This window comes from Ovis aries, chromosome 3 (genome assembly GCF_016772045.2).
Source record: "Ovis aries strain OAR_USU_Benz2616 breed Rambouillet chromosome 3, ARS-UI_Ramb_v3.0, whole genome shotgun sequence".
NCBI classification, from domain to species: Eukaryota; Metazoa; Chordata; class Mammalia; order Artiodactyla; family Bovidae; genus Ovis; species Ovis aries.
This window is the reverse complement of record NC_056056.1, coordinates 108,655,326-108,674,417: the sequence shown is the minus strand read 5'-3', so window position 1 is coordinate 108,674,417 and position 19,092 is coordinate 108,655,326. Positions and strand designations below refer to the sequence as shown.

General features: G+C 37.8%; 1 protein-coding gene across 1 annotated transcript in view; it reads right to left on the bottom strand.

Moving 5' to 3' along the window:
• Positions 1-19,092, bottom strand: part of TRHDE (thyrotropin releasing hormone degrading enzyme) — a 459,653-nt gene that overhangs the window by 172,495 nt on the left and 268,066 nt on the right. The gene's annotated exons all lie outside the window — the stretch shown is intronic.

The following is a 19,092-nucleotide window of genomic DNA, read 5'->3' as shown; positions in this document are numbered from 1 at the left end:
GGCCTCCTGACGGAACTGACCTTGTACTGCTAATGGAAATCTCATTCCCTTCTGAGATGCACTGTAGCTGCCTCCTCACCTAATGGAATTTAAATCACATACAGTCGCAAGTTGAGCAAGTTACAGCAATGGAGGGCTCTTTGTAGAATTACCATTAATACTTATTGAAATGGTACTTTTTATTCTTAATTATGACTTCTGATAAAGTCTGACATGAATAAACCATTGCAGAAGTTATTAGAATTAGGCTTTTTGCATAAGCAAAACACTAAGAACAACTGTAGCTGTGAAAGTATTTCATAAAGCTACTTCAGAAGCAGGGTGCCACTGTCGCCAGATTCTGCAAGCTAAGACTTACACAGCTTTGCCTCTTAAGCTCCTTATATTGTGTGATCACCACTCTAGCTTACACAAAAATAGCAGAAGATAAAGTCAAAACCAACACTGCACTTTCTTAAACATTTCCACAAAGTAAAAAAGAAACTGTGCAATAGAGAAATTCAAATTAGCATATTTGACTATTAGTTAGCAATAATAAATCAATGAGAACTAAGCAGGACTTCCCTGGTGGCTCAGATGGTAAAGAGTCTGTCTACAATGTGAGAGACATGGGTTAGATCCCATGGGTTGGGAAGATTCCCTGAACTGAACTGAATCTGCTACTGGTTTTCATTAGATATTGGTATTTTCATTAAATACTGGTATTTAATAAAAATAGTTTCCTTAAAACTATTTCAGTAGTTTATCTTTCCATTTTAGCAAATAAATCAGAGAACAGCTAACAGGGAGAAATGCAAGTAACTTGAAAGGAAAAAAACAAGCCTTTTTAAGTAATAATATTTGAGCAAGAAAAAAAGAAAGAAATCATTCCATTGATGATGACTCAGTCAAACACATGTGCAAAAGAAAGCTTGCCTCAATCAGCAAAATGCACAAATTAATAATTTACCAGTAAGTGGTAAAGGCATTTATCACAGAAATTTCAATAAAATCATCTCCTCCCACCATGTACATTTTCTTTACAAGGGCAAAAGTCCTTTCTTTATATGATGTCTTAAAATCACCTCTGGCCTAGAATAATGGTAATTTCAAGGCTAAAGGCAAAGACAAGACTCACTGGTAATTAGTTCAGTTCAGTCGCTCAGTCGTGTCTGACTCTCTGCGACTCTGTGGACTGCAACACACCAGGCCTCCCTGTCCATCACCAGCTCCCAGAACTTACTCAAACTCATGTCCATCACATCAGTGATGCCATCCAACCATCTCATCCTCTGTCATCCCCCGCCTCCTGCCCTCGATCTTTCCCAGCATCAGGGTCTTTTCAAATGAGTCAGATCTTCACATCAGGTGGCCAAAGTATTGGAGTTTCAGCTTCAGTATCAGTCCTTCCAATGAATATTCAGGACTGATAATAGAGAGAGCCACAAAACAAAGTTCTATTCTAGATGGTCTTTTCATGATTTTTTTCACTGATATCAACAGATAATTCAGAGATGGTTGAGAATTATCTCAAATTTTCCCATTTTACCTAAGAAACAAGTACTTTGCTTCTTTTGTCATTTACACGTCTACATTTACTAAAAAGGGAGAATTTAAATCATATAAACATCAATATATACATGCAAAACTAACTTCTAATAAATTATATATTTTATATTACTTTATTTGACTATAATATATCATGGAAGCAAGATTCAATAGGAACTTTTTCAGTAGTCTTATAATTTAGTTTGCTAATTTGGGAGCAGATTTTTTATTTTATTTTTAAAGAATATCAAAGAATTCAGATTGTCATCTTCAATGGTTCATACTAAAATGTACTTACAGGGATGGGAGATTTAATGAGATAGTTATGCGGATGTTGAGTGGCAAAATAAATTCTCAAAGAACTATTTTTCCCACTACTAGTATTATTGTCATTATATACCTGACCAAAAGCCTACTGTCCAACTGTCTTACAGAAATGACCACAAGTGCCAGTGAATCAATATATATCGTACACCAGAAACCGTACAGTACGCGCAAGCGTGCCAAACAGGACAATACAGCAATGCTATATTCATTTGATAGCCTGTATGTAGTAGATAGTAAACAGAAAAAGTGGAAGCTGAAAAGAGGGATCTATTTAAAAGAATAAGAGCTGGGGAAGCTTGCAGAACAGGAGGCTGACTGTGCCTGAGGCTGGAGGGTGCAGAGACGGCAGGAGCGGAGCTGAGCTGACGTGAAAGGGTCCCAGGTGGTCCAGGGCTGGGGGTCGGGCCACATGTGACAGAACCCATTAGGAAGCAGAGTGACTGGGTGACATGATCTTCCTTCCCCCCTAGAATTCATATGGAATTACGTCTGAAACTCTTTAATTCTATTTCAAGTACCAAGAATTTTTCCTAATTCCTATAAACAGATGGGATCTTTCCCTCTGAAACACCACACTGTTTTGCTTATATTGCTTTTCTGACATTTACTTTAACTCAACAAATACTTATTGAGTGCCTACTATATGCAGGCAGCATAATGAGTACTGGAAAACAGTGAGAAACACAGAGATCTCTCCTTTTATGAAGCTTATACTCAGTGGGGGGGGGGGGGGGGGGGGAAACCAGGTTGCAAAATCACCAGAATAATGAGTAAATTGTATCATACATTTGAAAGCGATCAAATAGTACGTGGATCAGAATAAGAAAAATGAATGAAGAAAATGAGTGAGGTTATCAGTTGGCATTTTAAGTGGGTGGTATCTTTGAAAAGATGACATTGAAGTAAAGTTTTCAAGAACAAGTTTAGGTTAGAACTAACTATGATGATATTGAGAATAACAACATTCTCAGATCAAAGGTCCTGGTGTGGGAGGGAGTTTACTTGGATTTCAGGGAAAGCCGGAGAGGTAGATCAGGATCACGTTGAGTGAAGGGACAATAATAAGAAGAGGTAAAGTCAGGAGGGATGAGAGAATAAGGGTCAGAGACCTACGGAGGACTTGGGAAGACTATGGTGAGAGGGAATCGGGTAGGACCTCACAGGTCATTGCAAACACTTTGTCTTTTATTCTCATTTTGGTGTGAAGTCATTGCAGGGTTTCTAGCAAAGTGGGACTATCTGGCTTAAGTTTTACTGTCCCAGACAGCAGAGTGGAAGGCAATGTTCCAGGGTGCTTGCCTTGCCAAAAGCAACACGGGAACATGGGTGTCGATCTGGGAAGACCGAGAGGAGGTGGGGGAAGCAGCTCCTGAGACCCAGAAAGGTGTGTATTCCAAAGAGCAGGGAGAAAGAACAATTCATGAAGCAAGAAGAAATGATGAACCATAACTGTTGTGGTGATCATCTTCAAATAAATGAAAAGATCAAATCACCATGTTGTGTCAAAGAAACTAACACAGTATTGCACGTCAATTAGACTTCAAAGACAAACTCATAGAAAAAGAACTCAGACTTGTGGTTACAGGGGGAGGTGGGGGAGGATTTGGATGAAGGCAGTCCAAAGGTACAAATTTTCTCCTGATGTCATGTTACCAAATAAGTTCTAGCGATGTAATGTACAACATGATATCATTAACACTGCTCTATATTTTATATGTTAAGAGTAAATCCTATGAGTTCTCATCAGATGGAAAAAAAAAATGATCACTTCAAGTGCTTGATCAAAAATAGACTGTGGAGTGGAGGATTAGAAGCAGAGAGATCTTTAAGACACTATCGTGGCAATACAGTGGTTTTTCAGACCAGTATGGGAACAGTAATGGTGGGGTGTGTGCCGTGTGCTAAGTCGCTTGAGTTGAGTCTGACTCTTTGTGACCCCATGGACTGTAGTTCACCAGGCTTCTCTGTCCATGGGACTCTCCAGGTAAGAATACTGGAGTGGGTTTCCATGCCCTCTTCCAGGGTATCTTCCAGACCCAGGGATCAAACCTGTGTCTCTTATGTCTCCTGCATTGCCAGGCAGGTTCTTTACCACTAGCACCACCTGGCAATGGTTGAGAACAGGTCAGATTCTGGAAATATTTTATAGCAGACACAGTAAGATTTCCTGACAAACAGGATGAGAAAAAGACAGAATCAAAGATGGCCTAAGAACTTGGAGTTGCCATTCATTGTGATGGCTCATATAATCACTTGTCTTGAAATATGTTTATTTCTGAAAAGTTTTATATATAAGAGCCTGAAATTTGGAGTTATATAGATCAAACTTCAGATACTGCTTGTTCATTTGCTGAATGTCTGACTCTGGGGAAATCACTGAACTTAATTCTGAGTTTCCTCATCAGTGAATATGACAGTGTTAAGTAAAATGGGTTAAAAACACCAAATCCCAAGTTTTTTGTATAAAGTAAATGGGAAAATACATGCAAAGCATCTCACAAAATGCCTCATACCTAATAAATGCTTGTTAAATGAAATATATGCTTTACTATGATTCTTAGTATAACTACTTTTTAAATTTCATGTTTTAAATCTGCTACTGGGTTATATTCTTGAAAGAAGGCACCATCCTACTATTATTGCTATTGTCATTATTATTGTTGTTTTTCTACAGAAACACACTGCCCTGTGTATAGAGGCAGCATGTGCTCTCTCACTGCGCTAATTGTGGCCTGGCGCACATGATGCTGTGGATGGGGAACCTGGCATCAAAAGGGACAAAAGATTCAAATGGCTGATTGGCCTTTTCATAGTCACTTTTAAAGATGATAGAAATTATACATATTTTCCACTTTAGCCATGCGAGAATTTTAAACTTTAAGTCTGCAATATGTTGGCAGAATAACAAAAGTTGAATTTCCACTGCCCCATTTTTTTTTAACTCATATTCACTATGACCCCTTGTGGGTTTGTCCTGCTTGTCAATTCTTTCCTTTTACTCTATGTAATTTCATTTGATCTCTAAAGTATATCAAACTAGATATAAGAATTGCTGAAATGTGTTCTTGTTTTTAAAGGACCTTCTTTAAGTCATTTGAAATCTGCTCCTCTCTCCCAAGCTTGTAGCAATATTCTCCAACCTGGCACCATACGTAAACTTAATGAGCATTCACTCACTTTCATCATCCAGGTCACTGGGTCATCGATTCTTATTGCCCTTTGTGTTTTTAGAGTAAAGAGACTATTTCAATCCATCTTTCCCAGTCTTCCTATCTATGGATAGTATTTTCTGGTTTCCACTGCACATTTGGATCCTCATTTCCAGCTTATGATTAAAATGGAAAATTGGCTATTTCCCAGGATGTAACTTGTTCTCTTTCTCTTTTGTTTTGAAATACTAGTTTTCATGTTTTCTCTACCCATTCTAAAAACATGTATGCAATTTTAGGAGTTTTATTTTTTTATTTTAATATTGGCCTTGAAACTATCCATATTTAACACTGTTTTCTTCAAAAGCACTCAGTTCTAAAATTCAAATCCAAAGAAATCAGTATCTGATTTATTGGTCCCTAATCTGTATTTCTCTATAAGCTTCTCTACTCCTGTAATGCAGTCCTTTTTTAAGAAGTGATTTAAAGTACAATAAAATTACTATGCAGGGAAAATAACAATAAAACAGAAGTGGGAATACTTAGAATAATTATTAGGGAATAATTACAAGAGATGATGAGCCAACAGAGCACTGATACAATGAGAGGTTGACTGATGGCAGAGGTTAATGTAGCCTAGTGACAGGGGTCTCCAGGGAGAAGAGCAGAGGAGAGAGGTGGCAAGAAGTCTTTATTAAGTGCCACCTACTACAATCAAAAGAAAAAAACGTTCTACACGCTACAAATCTAGTTGCTACAATCTTTACTGAAATGTCTAGATCTATCATATTATTTCCATCTCTCCCATACCTTCAGGAATATTCTTTCTGGAATACAATTTTAATTACATCACTTCTATGCTTGAAACTCTTTATTAGTTCCTCTTGGCCTGATAGATAAAGTTCAGACTTCCTAGTGTTAGATAACATGTCCTAAAAGTTCTCACCAGCTTATATCCTCAGCCTGCTGCTGCCCCAAACTCTGACTATGCTCTGGCCATACTGACCTCCTTGATGTTCCACTCATTCATCACTGCGTCCCTTTTCTGGGCTAATTTCACAGAACGGCCCTTTTTTGCCATTTTGTCACTCCTCTCACCCTTACCCTCATGACTCTACGTACCTTATTTATATTTCTATCATAACTCCTAAATTCTGAGGTTGGAACCCATTACTTTTATCTAGCCATTATTTTCTTTCATAACCCTACTTCAGGTGATCCGAGTGGACCTACCATTTATATGACTTATCTCTCCCACCAGAGGATGAGCGCATGACCCAGGCTCGCCAAGAGAACATTCATAGGGACTGTCCATCCTATGCTCAGAGGACTGGCCAATAGAGCTCTGTCACTTAACAGAACAAATCACAGCTTTGGGGAGAGACAGATGCAGATTCTGCTGTGATAGAGGCTCTTTCCTAAGCTCATTAGGATCACAGGTTCAAGGACTCTATCAGCCTCAACATTTTTATCACCCTAAGAATCATCCATAAATTAATCAAAGGCAAAGAGGAAGAAGTCAATGAAAAGAGATTTCTGATGCCATTGTTAAAATGCCTGGATTCAATAACTTTTAAACATAACAACATCTGATATTAACAAGAGGTGGCAAGAATACACAGAAGAACTGTACAAAAATGAACTTCACAACCCAGATAATCACAATGGTGTGATCACTCACCTAGAGCCAGACATCCTGGAATGTGAAGTCAAGAGGGCCTTAACAAGCATCACTATAAATAAAGCTATTTAAGGTGATGGAATTCCAGTGGAGCTATTTCAAAACCTAAAAGATGATGCTACGAAAGTGCTGCACTCAATATGCCAGCAAGTTTGGAAAACTCAGCAGTGGCCACAGGACTGGAAAAGGTCAGTTTTCATTCCAATCCCAAAGAAAGATAATGCTAAAGAATGCTCAAACTACCGCACAATTGTAGTCATCTCACACGCTAGTAAAATGACTCTTAAAATTCTCCAAGCCAATCTTCAGAAATACAAGAACCATGAACTTCCAGATGTTCAAGCTGGTTTTAGAAAGGGCAGAGGAACCAGAGATCAAATTGCCAACATCCGCTGGATCATGGAAAAAGCAAGACAGTTCCAGGAAAATATCTATTTCTGCTTTATTGACTATGCCAAAGCCTTTGACTGTGTGGATCACAATAAACTGTGGAAAATTCTGGAAGAGATGGGAATACCAGACCACCTGACCTGCCTCTTGAGAAATCTGTATGCAGGTCAGGAAGCAATAGTTAGAAGTGGACATGGAACAACAGACTGGTTCCAAATAGGAAAAGGAGACCGTCAAGGCTGTATATTGTCACTCTGCTTATTTAACTTATATGCAGAGTACATCATAAGAAACGCTGGGCTGGAAGAAGCACAAGGTGGAATCAAGATTGCCAGGAGAAATATCTATAACCTCAGATATGCAGATGACACCACACTTATGGTAGAAAGCGAAGAAAAACTAAAGAGCCTCTTGATGAAAGTGAAAGAGGAGAGTGAAAAAGTTGGCTTAAAGCTCAACATTCAGAAAACTAAGATTATGACATCTGGTCCCATCACCTCATGGCAAATAGATGGGGAAACACAGTGGAAACAGTGAGAGACTTTATTTTTGGGGGTAGCAAAATCAATGCAGATGGAGACTGCAGCCATGAAATTAAAAGGTGCTTACTCCTTAGAAGGAAAGTTATAACCAACCTGCTGCTGCTGCTGCTAAGTTGCTTTAGTCATGTCTGACCCTGCGTGACCCCAGAGATGACAGCCCACTAGGCTCTGCCATCCCTGGGATTCTCAGGCAAGAATACTGAGTGGGTTGCCATTTCCTTCTCCAGTGCAGGGAGTGAAAGTGAAAGAAGTCGCACAGTCGTGTCCAACTCTTTGCAACCCCATGGACTGCAGCCTACCAGGCTTCCCCATCCATGGGATTTTCCAGGCAAGAGTACTGGAGTGGGGTGCCATTGCCTTCTCCAGTAACCAACCTAGACAGCATATTAAAAAGCAGAGACATTACTTTGCCAACAAAGGTCTATCTAATAAAGGCTACAGTTTTTCCAGTGGTCATGTATGGATGTGAGAGTTGGATTATAAAGAAAGCTGAGAGCCAAAGAATTGATCCTTTTGAACTGTGGTGTTGGGGAAGACTCCTGAGAGTCCCTTGGACTGTAAGGAGTTCCAACTAGTCCATCCTAAAGGAGATCAGTCCTGGATGTTCATTGGAAGGACTGATATTGAAGCTGAAACTCCAATACTTTGGTCACCTGATGCAAAGAGCTGATTCATTTGAAAAGACCCTGACGCTAAGAAAGATTGAGGGCAGGAGGAGAAGGGGACGACAGAGGATGAGATGGTCAGACGGCATCACCAACTCAATGAACATGAGTTTGGGTGGACTCCAGGAGTTGGTATTGGACAGGGAGGCGTGGCGTGCTGCAGCTCACGGAGTTGCAAAGAGTCAGACACGACTGAGCGACTGAACTGAACTGAACATCTCAGACTTTCCAGTTATTCATTCAACAAATTTTTATTGCTTAAGATGATTTGAGTTACGTTTCTACATTTAAAATGAAGACATGGATGTTAATACCCAAATATTACTGCCTTGACTTATTTATTTGCTATTCCTCCTTTGTGTCTTGCATGCATGCGTGCTTAAGTCACTTCAGTTGTGTTTGACTGTTTGCAACACTATGGGCTGTAGCCCACCAAGCTCCTCTGTCCATGGGATTCTCCAGGCAAGAATACTGGAGTGGGTTGCCATGCCCTCCTCCAGGGGATCTTCCTGACCCAGGGGTCAAACCAGCGTCTCCTGAAGTTCCTGCATTGTAGGTGGATTCTTTACTGCTGAGCCATGGGGGAAGCCTCTTTTGTGTCTTACTGACTGTAATATCCGTAACACTCAGGACACAGAGCCCGGAACATTACTTGGGGTTTACAAATGACTTTGGAATGAGTGCTCCAGCCAACTATATTGTTCGAATATGATAGTGTTTAAGAATATTGGCTCTAGAATCTGATTTCCTGGGAAACATATCCTTGGATTGACCATGATCAGTATCTTGATCTTTAAAGTGAGGATCATGGAAATAACAATCCCTAAAGGGGATTATGAGAATTAAATGCTAATAAAAGTGTAAAGTTAATACACTGCCTAGCACAGAGAAAGCATTCGATACATGTTAACAGTCGATGTTATTTTTGGCTGTTCAGTTCAGTCCCTCAGTCCTGTCTGACTCTTTGGAACCCCATGAATTGCAGCACTCCAGGCCTCCCTGTTCATTACCATCTCCCAGAGTTCACTCAGACTCACATCCATTGAGTGCATGATGCCATCCAGCCATCTCATCCTCTTTTGTCCCCTTCTCCTCCTGCCCCCAATCCCTCCCAGCATCAGAGTCTTTTCCAATGAGTCAACTCTTCACATGAGGTGGCCAAAGTACTGGAGTTTCAGCTTTAGCACCAGTCCTTCCAAAGAAATCCCAGGGCTGATCTCCTTCAGAATGGACTGGTTGGATCTCCTTGCAGTCCAAGGGACTCTCAAGAGTCTTCTCCAACACCACAGTGCAAAAGCATCAATTCTTCGGCACTCAGCCTTCTTCACAGTCCATCTCTCACATCCATACATGACCAATGGAAAAACCATAGCCTTGACTAGATGGACCTTAGTCGGCAAAGTAATATCTCTGCTTTTGAATATGCTATCTAGGTTGGTCATAACTTTTCTTCCAAGGAGTAAGCGTCTTTTAATTTCATGGCTGCAGTCACCATCTGCAGTAATTTTGGAGCCCCAAAAAATAAAGTCTGACACTGTTTCTACTGTTTCCCATCTATTTCCCATGAAGTGATGGGACCGGATGCCATGATCTTCGTTTTCTGAATGTTGAGCTTTAAGCCAACTTTTTCACTCTCCTCTTTCACTTTCATCAAGAGGCTTTTAGTTCCTCTTCACTTTCTGCCATAAGGGTAGTGTCATCTGCATATCTGAGGTTATTGATATTTCCTCCCAGCAATCTTGATTCCAGCTTGTGTTTCTTCCAGCCCAGCGTTTCTCATGATGTACTCTGCATAGAAGTTAAATAAGCAGAGTGACAATATACAGCCTTGACGGACTCCTTTTCCTATTTGGAACCAGTCTGTTGTTCCATGTCCAGTTCTAACTGTTGCTTCCTGACCTGCATACAGATTTCTCAAGAGGCAGGTTAGGTGGTCTGGTATTCCCATCTCTTTCAGAATTTCCCACAGTTTACTGTGATCCACACAGTCAAAGGCTTTGGCATAGTCAATAGAGCAGAAATAGATGTTCTTCTGGAACTCTCTTGCTTTTTCCATGATCCAGCGGATGTTGGCAATTTGATCTCTGGTTCCTCTGCCCTTTCTAAAACCAGCTTGAACAGCAGGGAGTTCATGGTTCACGTACTGCTGAAGCCTGGCTTGGAGATTTTTGAGCATTACTTTACTAGCATGTGAGATGAGTGCAATTGTGCGGTAGTTTGAGCATTTTTCGGCATTGCCTTTCTTTGGGATTGGAATGAAAACTGATCTTTTCCAGTCCTGTGGCCACTGCTGAGTTTTCCAAACTTGCTGGCATATTGAGTGCAGCACTTTCACAGCATCATCTTTCAGGATGTGAAACAGCTCCACTGGAATTCCATCACCTCCACTAGCTTTGTTCATAGTGATGCTTTCTAAGGCCCACTTGACTTCACATTCCAAGATGTCTTGCTCTAGATTAGTGATCACATCATCATGATTATCTGGGCCGTGAAGATCTTTTTCGTACAGTTCTTCCATGTATTCTTGCCACCTCTTCTTAATATCTTCTGCTTCTGTTAGGTCCATACCATTTCTGTCCTTTATTGAGCCATCTTTGCATGAAATCTTCCCTTGGTACCTCTAATTTTCTTAAAGAGATCTCTAGTCTTTCCCATTCTCTTGTTTTCCTCTATTTCTTTACACTGATCACTGAAGAAGGCTTTCTTATCTCTTCTTGCTATTCTCTGTAACTCTGCATTCAGATGCTTATATCTTTCCTTTTCTCCTTTGCTTTTCGCCCTTCTTCTTTTCACAGCTATTTGTAAGGCCTTCCCAGACAGCCATTTTGCTTTTTTGCATTTCTTTTCCATGGCAATGGTCTTGATCCCTGTCTCCTGTACAATGTCACGAACCTCATTCCATAGTTCATCAGGCACTCTATCTATCAGATCAAGGCCCTTAAATCTATTTCTCACTTCCACTGTATAATCATAAGGGATTTGATTTAGGTCATACCTGAATTTTCTAGTGGTTTTCCCTGCTTTCTTCAATTTGAGTCTGAATTTGGTAATAAGGAGTTCATGATCTGAGCCACATCAGCTCCTGGTCTTGTTTTTGTTGACTGTATAGAGCTTCTCCATCTTTGGCTGCAAAGAATGTAATCAATCTGATTTCAGAGTTGACCATCTAGTGATGTCCATGTGTAGAGTCTTCTCTTGTGTTGTTGGAAGAGGGCGTTAGCTATGACCAGTGCATTTCTTGGCAAAACTCTATTAGTCTTTGTCCTGCTTCATTCCACATTCCAAGGCCAAATTTGCCTGTTACTCCAGGTGTTTCCTGACTTCCTACTTTTGCCTTCCAGTCCTCTATAATGAAAAGGATATCTTTTTAGGGTGTTAGTTCTAAAAGGTCTTGTAGGTCTTCATAAAACCGTTCAACTTCAGTTTCTTCAGTGTTACTGGTTGGGGCATAGACTTGGATAACTGTGATATTGAATGGTTTGCCTTGGAGACGAACAGAGTCAGTAATATCTGTCATACACATCCTGGAATGACACAGTACATCCATTCCATCCACAGAGTTAAGTTGGTTATTGTATATTACCCACATACTAACTTGCTTATAGAATGGGCCTGAGAGAAGCCAAACTGGAGAACTAGTCTAAAGCACTGAAAATACATGAAGGCCTGATATAAAGATTAGCAAACCAAAGCCTGTGAGATTACAGCCAGATTTTTCTGAGCTTCATTTTTCCAGATTCACATTGAAGATTATTTTTCAGACATGCCAGCAGGTACCTGGCCCATGTCTTTTTTACTACATTTTTAGAAGTTTGATTTGCATCATGTGGGTGAATCCAAACAATGAGCACCCATCAGAAAAGCATGATGAACAAGCAGACAGAAAATCAATAAGGATGTAGAGGACTTGAACAATTCCATCAGCTAAGTTGACCTAACTGGCATTTATAAAACACTTCAGCCTAAAGTGGGATACACATTCTTTTGAAGTGCAAACAGTACATTTACCAACAGAGACCAAATTCTAGGCCATGAGATAAGCCTCAACAAATTTAAGAAGATTCAAGTCATACAGAATATACTTCCGTGACCACAACAGAATTAAATAAGAAATGAAAACAGAAAATTTTCTGGAAAAACTTCAAACAACCCATGGATAAATTACTAAATCAAATGGGAAATAATACCATAAAGTGAATGAAAATGAAATCTCTATCTATCAAAAGCTGGAGAATGCCCTAAGCAGTACACTTTAAGAGGAAATTGATAAAATAAACACCTGAACTATAACAGATGAAAGGCCTCCAACTAATGAGCTCAGTTTGCAGCGTAAGAAACTAGAAAAAAAGAACAAACTAAATCCAAACTATATAAAAGAAGGAAATAATTAGAGAGGAAATCTATGACATAGAAAGTAAGACCAGAAATCAATTAAATAAATAGCAGATTTTTTTCAGAATAAAATGTGTAAACTTCTAGCTAGACTAATCAGGAGAATAGACAAAAATTAACAATATCTGGAATAAAAGAGGTGATATTATATGATATTAAAAGAATAATGAAAGAATTAAACATGTAAATCTTTATGCCAATAAAATAAATATATTAGGTAAAATGAGCCAAAAAGTATCTTACTAAGAGAAAATAAAAAGGCCCTAAATTAGTGGAAAAGTGTATGCTATTCATGGGTCACTTGATACTGCTAAGGTGTCAATGCTCCCAAATTTTTATATAAATACAGTGCAATCCCTGTAATTATAGCAGAACTTAAAATAAATTTCAAAACATTCTAAAATTCACATAGAAATTCAAAAAATCAAGAATAACCAAAAGAACTTTTAAAAAGAAGGACAAAATTGGAGGACTAACAATAATTTCACTGCTTATTAAAAACTACAGTCATCAAGATTATGTGGTACTGGCACCAAGATAAATAAACATATCAATAGAACAAAATAAACAGTTCAGAGAAAAGACCCACACATAGACAGCTCACTGATTTCAACAAATGCGAAAAGGCAATTCATTTCAAGAAATGATTCCTGAAAAAATGAATATTGATATTCAATAAAAAGGAAAACATTCAAACTTCATACTATATTTAAAAATTGACTCGATTCAAAAATAGAATATAGATCTAAATATAAACTGAAAACTAAAAAACCTCTAAGAAAAAAACAAAAGAATAACCTTCATGGCCTTAACTATGACACCAAGAGCACTATCAATGAAACTGGAGCCGATTATACAGAGTGAAGTAAGCCAGAAAGAAAAACACCAATACAGTATACTAACACATATATATGGAATTTAGGAAGATGGCAATGACGACCCTGTATGCAAGACAGGGAAAGAGACACAGATGTGTATAACGGACTTTTGGACTCAGAGGGAGAGGGAGAGGGTGGGATGATTTGGGAGAATGACATTCTAACATGTATACTATCATGTGAATTGAATCGCCAGTCTATGTCTGACGCAGGATGCAGCATGCTTGGGGCTGGTGCATGGGGATGACCCAGAAAGATGTTATGGGGAGGGAGGTGGGAGGGGGGTTCATGTTTGGGAATGCATGTAAGAATTAAAGATTTTAAAATTTAAAAAATAAAAAACTAAAAAAAATAAAAAAATAAAAAAAATAAAAAAATAAAAAATATGCTAAAATGAACTTAAAAGGAAAATAGTTTGCTTTTAGAAAGATACTGCTATGAAAATAAAGAGAAGGTCACAAATTAGGAAAGCCATTATTTTATATCATGTATATGATAACCTATATTCAGAGTATAAAGAATTCTCAAAACTCAATAATAAGAAAAAATTCCAAGAGGAGAAGGGGTCAGCAGAGGATGCGATGGTTGGATGGCATCACTGACTTGATGGACATGAGTCTGAGCAAGCTCTGGGAGTCGGTGACGGACAGGGAAGCCTGGTGTGCTGCTTTTCATGGGATTGCAAAGAGTCAGATATGACTGAGTGACTGAACTGAACTGAATTGAACCCAGTCTAAAAACTGGGCAAAGGATTTGAACTGACACTTTACCAAGGAAGATACATAAAAGAAAATATGCAAAGGAAAAAATGGTCAATATCATTAGTCACTAGGGGAATGTAAATTAATAATCACAATGAGATACCATTATAATACCTAAAATTAAGCAAACTGATCATATCTAGTTTGTGTTGGTGAAGATGTGGGAAAAATTAGAACTCTGATACACTTTTGATGAGACTTTACCTTGGTACAGTGGTTCAACTACTTTGGAAAACAGTTCAGCAGTATCATAAAACATTAAATATACCTGCTGCTGCTGCTGCTAAGTCACTTCAGTCGTGTCCGACTCTATGCAACCCCATAGACGGCAGCCCACCAGGCTCCCCCATTCCTGGGATTCTCTAGGCAAGAATACTGGAGTGGGTTGCCATTTCCTTCTCCAATGCATGAAAGTGAAAAATCAAAGTGAAGTCGCTCAGTCGTGTCCAACTCTTAGCAACCCCATGGACTACAGCCTACCAAGCTTCTCTGTCCATGGGATTTTCCTGGCAAGAGTACTGGAATGGGGTGCCATTGCCTTCTCCATTAATCATCTAAATATTGCTGGTAATCACCCAAGAGAGGCAAAATGCACACAAAGACTTGAAAAAATATTCATAGTAGCTTTATTTGTAACAGCTCCAAGCTAGAAAAATCCAAATATCCCCGTGAATGAACAAATTATATTACATCCATGTATTCTACAACATGAATTGTACCTCAAAATCATGATATTGGGTGAAAGAAAGTCAGACAAGAAAAGAGTGTATAATGCGTAATTCTATTTATACAAAACTCTAGAAAATACAAATTAATCTACAGTGAAAAGTTGATCAATGGAAGAGTGAGGAGGGATGAGAGGAGGAATTACAAAGAGGCCCGAGGAAACTTTTGATGAATGAGTCCACTAACTTGATTGTGGTGATATTTTCACTGTGTATACATATGTTAGAACATATAAATTGTACATTTTAAGCATTATAGTTCATTGCATGTTAATTATTTCTCAATACACTTATTACAAAGAACATGTTTTCCTTGAGAAGTCTTCATTGAAAATGGATAGATCCTATCATCAATTAAAAGCACAGTAAGGACAGCATTTTCAGTGATACTTAAGCATAATGACACAGGACTAGAATGAAGACAACCCCTCTCAATGATGAAAAGCTAAAAGCCTTTCCTCTCAGATCACGAATAAGACAAGGATGCCCACTCTTGCCATTTCTACTCAACGTGGTACTGGCAGTCTAAGTCATAGCAACTAGATGAGAAAAAAATTAAATAGATAAAAGCCTTAAACTAGAAAGGAAGAAGTAAAATTATCTCTGTTTATAGATGGCATGGTATTCTTTTTTTTTTTAGTTTTTTATTTTTTAAATTTTAATATCTTTAATTCTTACATGCATTCCCAAACATGAACCCCCCTCCCACTTCCCTCCCCATAACATCTCTCTGGGTCATCCCCATGCACCAGCCCCTAGCATGCTGCATCCTGCGTCAGACATAGACTGGCGATTCAATTCTTACATGATAGTATACATGTTAGGATGTCATTCTCCCAAATCATCCCACCCTCTCCCTCTCCCTCTGAGTCCAAAGGTCCGTTATACACATCTGTGTCTCTTTCCCTGTCTTGCATACGATGGCATGGTATTCTATATTGAAAACCCTAAAGACTTCACACACAAAAAAATGGTTACAACTAATGAATTAATTCACTGGAACTGCAAAATACAAAGTCAACATATAGAAATTAGCTGTTTTCCTAAACACTAACAATGAACTATCTGAAAGAGAAATTAAGAAAGCAATCCCATTTAGAATAGCATCAAAACCAATAAAATACTTATAAATAAACTGAACCAAGGAAGTAAAAGATTATACACTGAGAACTATGAGATATTGGTGAAAATAACTGAAGAAGACACAAATAAATGGAAAGATATCCTGTGATCTTAGACTGAAAAATTAATACTGCGAAAATCTCCATACTACTGAAAATGATCTACAAATACAATCCCTATTAAAATTCCATTTTTCACAGAAATAGACAAAAATTATCCTAAAATTTGTATGGAGCCATAAAAGACCCCAAATAGCAAAAGTTAACCTGAAAAAGAAGAACAAACTTGGAAGCATCGTCATTCCTGATTTTGAGCCATATACAAAGCTACAGTAATCAAAGCAGCATGGTACTGGCAACAGGTACATGGAACCAGTGGAGCAGAACAAAGGTTCCAGATATGAGTCATAAATATGTGATGAACTGATTCTTGACAAGAGCACTAAGAACAGACAAAGGAGAAAGATTAGTAACTTCCATGAATGATGTTGGTAAAACTGGACATCTAGATGCATAAGAAGGAAACTGGACTCTTCTCTTACACCACTCAAAAAAATGAACTTGAAATGGGTCACAAACTTAAATGTAAGACAAGAAACCATAAAACTCCTAGAAGAAAATATAGGGGGGAGAGATGCTTGACATTGGTCTTGCATGCATGCTATGTCACTTCAGTCATGTTTGACTCTTTGAGACCTATGGACTGTAGCCCACCAGGCTCCTCTGTCCATGGAATTCTCCAGGCAATAATACTGGAGTGAGTTGCCATGCCCTCCTCCAGAGGATCTTCCTAACCCAGGTGTCAGAGCCACGTTTCTTGTCTCCTGAATTGGCTGGCATATTCTTCACCACTAGCACCACCTGGGAAGCCCAATATTGGTCTAAGCAATGATTAATCAGATAAGAGACCAAGAGCACAGCCAATAAAAGTCAAAGTAAACAAACTGAACTACATCAAACTGAAGAGCTTTGCCACAGCAAAGCAAATAATCAATAAATTGGAAAGACAACCTGAAGAATGAGAGAAAACATTAGCAAATCACATATCTGATAAGGGGTTAATATCCAAATTACATGTAAAAAACTCATACAACTCAATTGCAAAAATAATAATAATAGAATTTAAAAATGAGCAAAGGACCTGAATAGACATCTTTCCAACAAAGACATACAAATGTCCATTAGTTATATGAAAAAATGCTCTACATCATTAATTATCACCAAAATACAAATCAAAACCACAAGATATCACTTCATACCTGTGATGGCTATTATCAAAAAAGCAAAAGATAACACATGCTAACAAGGATGTGAAGAAAAGAGAATGCTTATGTAGTATTAGTGGGAATGTAAATGGTACAGCCATTGCAAAAAACACTATGGAGGTTCCTAAAGATATCAGAAATCAGACAACCATATAATCTTGCAATCCCACTCCTATATATTTAAAGGAATTTAAACCAGCATCTTCAGAAGATATCTGCACACCCATGTTCCTTTGTTCCTTTCAGCATGTTCTATAATCATCAAGGTATAAAAACAATCTAAATGTCTCAACAGATGAATGGGTTAAGAAAATGTGATATATATATATATAATTGAATTTTATTTAGTAATAAAAGAAAGCAATCCTACCATTTTTGACAACATGGATTAACCTGAAGGTCATTATGCTAACTAAAATAAGTCAGAGAAAGACAAATATTAATACATATGTTATGTGTTAAGCATATATAAAATCTAAAAAAAAAAAAAACCAATTTCATAGAAACAGGGAATAGAATGGTGGTTTCCAACGGCTACGGGAAAGGGGAAATTGGGCGATATAAGTCAAACTACAAATTTTCACTTATAAGAAGAATAAGTTCTAATACTCTAATGTATAGCACTGTGACCACAGTTAATAATGCAGTGTTATATACTTGAAAGTTGCAGAGATAGGTCTTAAGCATCCTCACTTCCCACTCCCCACAAATGTTAGGTGAGGTGACATTTGTTCTAATTATCTTGATCTTGGTAACCACTTCACAATGTATCTGTATATCAAGTCATCACGCTGTCTACTTTAATTGTACACAATTATATTTATCAGCTATTTCTCAAAAATAATTAAAAATAAAGATACACGGCTAGAGGCAAATAAGCCAGCGTCCTTTCTGGTCCTGAGGATCTTGGCTCAGTTTGCTCTTGATCACATTTGTAAATTGATAAGCCTTTGCACCAAATGTAGAGAGGGTAAAATAATAATCATTGTGAATTCCTTCTTTCCTACTGTTTTGAGTCTTAGCCTTCTTGATTAAATTCAAAATTACTCAAATATATGAAATCTGGAATAAATGTTAACTTACATGTAAAAGCACATCTATTAACATATTTAATCAAAATAATATTTTCCTAATATTATCATACAGAATTTAAATTGGTATTTTGGAATTGGTAGTTAGGTGGGAAAAAACTAGACATGTCTCCAAATTTGTCTCAAGCTAAGTTAATGAATTTTCTGCATTATATTTTAGGAATCAATATAGCTGAATGATCCAAATTTCCAAAAGCTAGCCCAAAATATTATATGTAAAAATTTATATATACTTTATTTATTTAATTTGTAAAATATATACATTAACACTACATACTTTAAATATGGTTATACACTTTCACTTATTTTTATAAAGCATCAAAAATATCCTTTTTGAGCCAATGCAATGATCAGTGACTTCAAAAACATATTTTTTAAAACAATTGGCATCTTTACATATTATAGCAAACAATATTAACTAATAATCATTGACACAGTAATTTCCTGGGTGTAAACCCAAATATCCAAATTAGTGCACCAAAGAATTCTGGTGAATCATTATTAGATCTGTAGTCATAAAGAGAATAACTTGTTTTTCAGAAAGAATGTTACCAACTTATATTCAAACTTAAACATTA